An 8,004-nucleotide genomic window follows, 5' to 3' on the forward strand; every position below is an offset into this window, starting at 1 on the left:
GGGGGGGGGGGGGTGCGTGTGTGTGTGCAGGAATGTGTGGGTGGGTGAGTGGGGGAGCACCCTCATAGAAGCAGGGGAAGGGGGATAGAGTAGGGGGATTCCAGGGGGTGGGAAAGGGCATAACATTTGAAATGTAAAAATCCAAAAAGAAAGAAAGAAAGAAAGAAAGAAAGAAAGAAAGAAAGAAAGAAAGAAAGAAAGAAAGAAAGAAAGAAAGAAAGAAGGAAGGAAGGAAGGAAGGAAGGAAGGAAGGAAGGAAGGAAGGAAGGAAGAAAGAAAGAAAGAAAGAAAGAAAGAAAGAAAGAAAGAAAGAAAGAAAGATCCTAAATCAGCTCACTGAGGGAAGTCAAGTCAAGAACTCAAACAGAACAGGAACCTAGAGTCAGGAGCGAGCTGAAGCAGAGGCCATGGAGGGGTGCTGCTTGATGGCTTGCTCCCCCTGGCTTGCTCAGCCTGCTTTTTTTAATAGAACCCAGGACCACTGGAGCTACCTTTGATGGTATGTGTTAGCATTCTAAGTTCTGCCCCACACTTACCTGGTTGTCTCAGTATGTGTCCTCCCTGATCAATCACTAATTAAGAAACTGTCCTATAGACTCGCCTACAGCCTGATCTATGGAGGCATTCTCTCGTTTGAGGTTCTCTCCTCTTAAATGATTCTAGCCTGTATCGGGTGGACAAAAGTAACCAGCTCACTGTATAAGTACAGGGACTTGGGTTTAATTCCAGAGAGCTGAGAAATTATGTTTTTTTTTTTTTTTAAAGCTAGGCAGGGTGATACATGTTTACAATTACAAGGCAGGGGAGGGAGAGACAAGCTATCTGGGGTTCGATAGCCATGTGGTCTAGCTGAATCAATAAAAGACTCTGACTCAAAAAGCAAGAACAACAGTTCCTGAAAAATAACACCCAAGGTTAGCCTCTGGCCAGAGCATAAACACCCACACGTGTACACACACACACATACACATGGAGGTGTCTCTCCAGAGCACTGTGATTCTGAGTGTGGGGATTAGGCAGCTAAGGTCCGGTCTCCAAGACACATGGAGGCAAAGGAGCATTCAGTTCACTAGTCTATTGCACAATGAGGGAACTGCCACAGATAGACTGGTTTTCTTTAAGGTCCTATGTTTTGATTTTGGGGGAGGAGCAGGGTCTCATACTGTAACCTATGCCAGACCTGAAATTTTGGCAGTCCCTCTTCTAGGCCTTGGGTTACAGGTGGCAGAAACCACCATACCTGCTTTTGCTGTTCTTGTTAAGAATAGGTGTGCTCTTTAGTTGGTGGTCCAATCCCTTGGAGCCCTGGGGGGGTGGGGTCTGTCCTGTTGACACTGTTGCTCCCTCCATGGGGCTGCAAACCCCCTCAGCTCCTTCAGTCCCTCCTCCAGCTCCTCCATTGGGGACCCCCCAATGGTTGGCTGTTAGCAACTGCCTCTGTATTTGTCAGGCTCTGGCAGAGCTTCTCAGGAGACAATCTGTATCAGGCTTCCATCAGCAAGCACTTCCCAGCATCCACAATAGTGTCCAGGTTTGGTGGCTGTATATGGGCTGCATCCTCAGGTGGGGCAGTCTCCGGATGACCTTTCCTGGAGGCACCCATGGCTCCAGCCGAATATGTAGCAGAGAATGACCTTGTCTTGGGGTATCAATGGGAGGAGAAGTCCTTGGTCCTGTGAAGGCTTGATGACCCAGTGTAAGGGGAATACCAGAGCGGGAGGCAGGAGTGGGTGTGGGGGGGGGAGGGTGAGCACCCTCATAAAGTCAGGGGGAGGAAGGATGGAATAGGGAGTTTCCAAAGGGGAGACTTGGAAAGCGGAAAACATTTGAAATGTAATAAAAGAAAATATCCAATTAAAAAAAAAAAAAAAAGAATAGGTGTGTGCTCCTGACATTGGCCTAACTGGTGCAAGAAGTATATGGAAGACCATGGAAGCAGGCATGGCCATTGGAAAGCTGAAGAGGCATGAGAGTAAAGCCACCACTACGAGTTCAACCACTCGTAAAAAGCAGTGGATTTTCTGGTCCTTGGGAGATGATGGCTCAATCGTAAAGTGTTTGCTGTGCAATTCAGATTTCAGCATCCATGTGGAAAGGCCTGAATGGCTGTTGCACATCTGTCACTCTAACATGAAAGGGTGGAGACTGGCCAGCAAGTGTAGCCAACTGGTGGGCTCCTGGTTCCATTAATGAACACTATAAAAAGTATGGTAGGAAGGGACCAAAAAAGATAGTTATCCACTACACACATGACCACCTGTAATGAGACTCACTCACAGATGTATGTGCGCGCACACACTAAACATACAATTTTCAGTGATTTTTCTGCTGTTACATTAAATACTTAAGGAGTGACTTGGGGCTTCAGAGTCAACTTTGAATTTTGCTGGCAGCTTTGCGTCTCCTCAGAAAGGTGAGAAAGGTTGTATCTGTGTACAGGGAACCCTGCCTTGTTCTCCATCACTTGAATTTGCCTTGGTGTTGATGGTTAAGAGGGACGATTTTCTCCAAACTAAGGCCTGACTAGTGAGTTGTCATTATGTAATACAATTGTCACAATGCCATGAGCTTGAAGACTAAAGAGTCCTACTGTGTTTAGAGGGAAGCCAAAAGCAGATGTGGAGGTTTCTAAAGCAGTAGTAAACGAATCCATCCATTTCCTTTAAGAAGTTAAAGTAATGAACACAAAATTGCTGCTTATCTTTTTTTTTTAAGATTTATTTATTATGTATACAGCACTCTGCCTGCATATACGTTTGCAGGCCAGAAGAGGGTGTCAGATCTCATTACAGATGGTTGTGAGCCACCATGTGGTGGCTGGGAATTGAACTCAGGACCTCTGTAAGAGCAGCCAGTGCCTTTAACCTCTGAGCCATCTCTGCAGCACCCTGCTTATCATCTTTTAATGACAAGATAAGTCCATACTGACAGCCTTTGGCTTCGTTTCTGATACTACTCCAGTGTGGGAATTGTACACTAGCCCTCTGGAAGAGCGGTAAGCACTATTTCTCCCTGAGGCATCCGTCCATCCAGCTCCCCCGTGTTATCTTCTCTTGGTTTGTGTCAGTCTTGCTTGATATGTATCTTTTAGTTTTGCTAGACGTGTATCTCTTTTTCTTCTCCTTCTAGAAGCATCTTTCTGTTTTGCTGCTTTCCCTGTTCTCAGTTTTATTGCTTTCTGCTCCTGTTTTAGTTTCCTTTATCCTACTTCCCTTTGGAGTGACTCTGTATGTAGTTTTCTGGTTTCCTACGGTGAGAACCCTAACCACTGACTTGAAATGTTCCTCTTTTCTAATATCAGCTTTATATCATGCTACAAGAACCCCCTTCGGCACAGCTATGGCTGTGCCCCGAGTTCTGTGCAGTTTTTACTTCTTTTGAAATTCCTTCCTCAACCCCATGAATGATTCAGCAGTGCGCTCTGTGATGTCCACGTGTTTGCAAGTTTCCTTGTTATTTCTGCCTGCTGAATTTTACAACCACCTTGGGTATCGTATGCTGATGAGAACAGCCTGTGGTCCGTGTATTCAACTGTGACATCACAATGCAGAGCTCAACATGTGTGTTCAATAAACAAAAATGAATGAATGGTTAGCATGTTCACTTCAGACTAAATGAAGAGGGAACTGCAGGCTAAAGGGGATGAGGAAGATGGCAGGAAGTTGTAGTCATTGTCCCCAGGAGGGAAGAGACACCTCCCTCTTGCTTTCTTCTTTTTAGTGTCCAAATTCTCTGCTGTAAGCAGACACTGAGCTCACAACCTGGTCTCTGGATGCTTTCACTCTCTCCTGGCAGATTGTATCAGAATCTGAATTATTGGAAGAGCCAACAGGGAGGCCACAAAATGACCCTCAAGGAGATCCTAGAGCTAAACTATCCCATCCTCTTGCTCAGGTAAGGACCCTGGTAACCCCTAATCTACTCTTCTAACTGCTGGCCTGGCCACCTCCCCAGCAGTGTAACCATTCGCTGTTTCTCCCAGCCACATTCTCATGGTCCCCCTTCATGAAGGCTTTTCTTTCTCTCCCCGTTCTTTCTCCTTTTCCTCCTGGTCTCTTCTCATTCTTCTCTCTTCACAACCAGGTCACTCAAAACCCACCTACCTCTAATCTATCCAGCAATTAGCAGTAGCCAATTTTATTTAACCAATAGTTTTAAATCAAGGGACAAGGTTTGCACAACACAAGCTTGTAAGTGTGAGAATTCACTTGTAGGCCTAGTCCTTCTGGTATAGAATTTAGCATTACAATACATGGCAGCCGACCAAACCTCAACACAGGTGCACCTCAACCGGGCGGGCCCATCTCACCTCACCCTTCAGCTCTCACTGTGCAAGATCCTGAGAGTTAGGACATCAACAGGATATAAACACAGGATATCTTTTAGGCTTTGCAATACAGCACCCACCATGCCACATGTGGCCATTGTGGAGATGCTTGGAGGCAATCAATCCTTCAGAGGGCCTGGACCATTCTCACGGTCAGGGGCAGGTTGACTGTACAGAGGGGGATGGTTAACTAGCTAGTTCTAAAGGTACATTCCACTCCCTTGTTTTCCCCTTCTTTTTGCCATATACTCTCCTCTGTTCCCCCATCTTGTCCTTCCACCTCCCCAGAAAGCAGACTAATGCCAGAGCTCCGTTTCTGGATGCCTGACCTCTGGAACTAAGCAAAATCAAAACCTTTCCATCACTATCAGTCTCGGGTAAATCACTATAGCAACAGAAAATGGACCAAGACAGCTGGGTAATGTGAACAAAAGAAAGCATTCATCGTGAGAATGGATTATTCTTCCTCTGTCTTCTTCTTCAGTGCAGTTCTCAGACTAACTGCACCCACTAAAAATCAAAGCTTCCCCCCCAAGGCCATCTCTCCTCATATCAGTCTCCTTCCAGATTCAGGTCATTCTCTCCCTTGTCCCTCAGGCCCAGGACTTGGTCAAAAAAAAAAAATCCACAATGAGTTAGCAGCTCTGCACACCCACCAACACCTTATGAGTCCTGGTGCCCTGTCTGGGCCTGCGTAAACGGTCCTTATATAGTACAGCCCATAGGATTCTCATCTGAGGGCCCGGGACTGACAGAACTCTTGGCGAATCCTGGAGATACAAACCAGTCAGGCTATTGGGCCATCATCAAGCTGAGATGCTTCCCTGATGCCCCCTTCTCTGGCATCGTTGACACCAGGATTACAACTGCTGTGTTCAACTTGAACTTGGGGACAGATGCCTAATTTCCACTGCTCGGGGACAATCTATCCTGGTCTTAGAATTTCCACTCAGAGCTCAGAGATGCTCAAAAAAGGAGTTAGCGCCCTTCACCACCTCGTGATCCTCTCTTGGAATCCTGTGGAATATTCTCTGCAGTTCCCCCCACTGATTGGCTGGGTTTTCCAAGGGAAAAGTAAAGATGCCTTTGACAGAACTGGGCTTGGGAGATTTCCAGGCCAGTCCTCACTTCCCTACCCTGAGCCCTTAGCTCTTTAGCTCCACCTATTCTGGGAAGGTGCTGCAGGAGGACCCTGGAGCCCCAGAAGCAGCTGGAGGTGCAGACAATGGGTTGTGTCCTGTGTCTGGATCTCAAGGAGGTTGGGTTTGGGCATGTCAAGAAACAGAGCTAGCGGAAGCTTAGGTAGTAATTTGGAAGATTTACGGGTTCTTAGCCTGTCATCGGATTTTACTGTCACTGGTGACATGCCTAAGTTCTCTCCAGAGTAGGAAAGAGAGGAAGAGGGAAGGCCAGGTGTGCCGTGTGCCAGCCTACACAACTGGAGGAGGGAGCGGGATGACTTAGAAGGCTGAGGATGCATGCTGGGGCCTGGGCTAGCACTCACAAGGCAGAAACAGAGGGCTGATAAACTCCCTGCCAGTAGAACTTACCTTAACAACTCTCGTGAAAACAAAACATGCTCTTTTGTAAAACAATAAATAAATGAACTTTGTTTCTACCGATTCCCCACATAGCAGAGGGCTGTCTCATCGTCACTGTAAGAAAAGCCAGGTTGGTGATGAGGGGCAGAGAAGGACCAAAGAAGAACTTAAGAAGGCAAGAAGAAGAGACAGAACTGAGCTCCCCTTGAGCCTTGCCCCATTGGTCAGCTACTAGATACATGTTTTGCAACTCCTAAGAGCTGGACTTTGCCTCAGGGATGACCTAGCCTGAGCATCCTGCTGTACTTGATGACATACTCACCTACCCCAGGTCTCGTGGAACAGTAAGTGATGATTTTTTTTTAAGCCTGACTGAGACTCCAAATTTTGTAGAGTCTGACCCTGGTCCAGGTCAATGTTGCAGATCCTTGGGACACTTAGAGAAGAAGCTAGGCATCAGAGGATGCCAGCTCTGTTTGGTGACACTTTTGTACGCCTCCAGATTAACACAAAACCACAGCAGGTGTGATCTGATCCAGCAGCTTGGTGACAGTGACCCATGCTTTGGCCTTATAGAGCACCATCCCCATCTCCTACCTCAGCCCCTCCTCCCCTACCCCCTACCCCACAAGAATAAGCAGGATTCTTGTTTCTCTCTAATGAAGGCAGGGCCACCCACTAGTACAAGTACAGAGGATGGCTCACCTTCCCAAGCTACCATGGTCCTGGACCTGTAGGGCCAGAAATGAATGCCATTCATTAATTTACCTAATCATTCAGTCAGTTCTCACGCAGGGAAGAGTGTGATCAACAAGAACACAGTGTCTGTGAAGAGTTGGTGCTCCACCCACTCAAGAAGTACATCCCATTCTCAGGAGCATTGATAAAAAGCAGTGCAGGTGTTGCTGATGGTGGTAGAAGCTTGGCCCTCCAAGCCTACCATGTAAGCCACTGTGTTAAGCACCTTCAGGGATAACTTCCTTAGCTCTCACAACAGTCGGAGTGGGAATCGACAAAACCCACTGCAGAGATGAAGCAAATAAAGCACGAAGGGCAAGCAACAATTCCAGGGACACCAGGGAGCAAGGGGAGGAGCTGGGCTGGATGACCAGCAGGCTGTCTTAGTACATGCTCTGCTCACTTCCTTTCCCTGTAGAAGAGCTCCTCGGACCAGTGAGGCAAGTGCTGAGTGAGTTTGGGATGAAAGCAGTATCTTCGTTAATCTTGAGCTGTGTGACAGAGCATCTGATAACATTTGGCTCACAGGGTGAAGATGTATTCTATCATGGACAGCAGCAGCTTGAGGCGGCCGGCCGTGTTATATCCACAGTCAGGAAGCAGAGATGGATGTGTGCTGGTGTCCAGCTTTCTCCCTTTTATTAAATTCAGGATCCCAGAGCTTGAGATGGAGCTGCCCACATTCAAGGTGAGTCTTCCCTGCTGCGTTAAACATGTATGGAAACACTCTCTTACGCACACGCGGAAGTGTGTTTCCATGCTAATTCTAAGTTCTGTCAAGTTGACAGTAGAAGTTAACTGTAACTGAAGGTTCATTGGATGAAGAGGGTGATGATAACCACAGAATCATCCCCCATCCTACATAAGATGACCTGACTAGACAGCCCTGAAGCACAGGCTGGTCTAATCTCTCCCTGTGGGTAATTACAGCCAAGGGCAGAGAAAGGATAAGCTTGACTGGGCTTTAGAAAAGGTAGAATCGGGCTGGTGAGGTGGCTCAGTGGATAAGAGCACCCGACTGCTCTTCCGAAGGTCCAGAGTTCTAATCCCAGCAACCACATGGTGGCTCACAACCATCCGTAACGAGATCTGGCGCCCTCTTCTGGAGTGTCTGAAGACAGCTACAGTGTACTTACGTATAATAAATAAATAAATCTTTAAAAAAAAAAAAGAAAAAGAAAAGGTAGAATCTCCCATTTCTTGGTACTTCCTGTCTTCTCTCTCTCTCTCTCTCTCTCTCTCTCTCTCTCTCTCTCTCTCTCACACACACACACACACACACACACACACATTTCTGACCACCTCAGTCTTTGGGCAAGTCGTTGACCTTGTGAATCAAGTGAGCCTGTCTGACTTTCTCTCCTTTGGACCGACTATGTTCATTCATCTTATATAACT

General features: G+C 46.9%; 1 long non-coding RNA gene across 1 annotated transcript; it reads left to right on the forward strand.

Moving 5' to 3' along the window:
• Positions 1–3,566: 3,566 nt before the first annotated feature.
• On the forward strand, positions 3,567–7,700 carry LOC110286062 (uncharacterized). The gene is made up of 4 exons (XR_002377106.3): positions 3,567–3,894; positions 5,962–6,212; positions 7,135–7,294; positions 7,639–7,700. It is a non-coding gene; the product is annotated as an uncharacterized LOC110286062 (long non-coding RNA).
• Positions 7,701–8,004: the final 304 nt, after the last annotated feature.

This window comes from Mus caroli, unplaced genomic scaffold (genome assembly GCF_978045245.1).
Source record: "Mus caroli unplaced genomic scaffold, Mus_caroli_1 scaffold_20, whole genome shotgun sequence".
Lineage (NCBI taxonomy): Eukaryota > Metazoa > Chordata > Mammalia > Rodentia > Muridae > Mus > Mus caroli.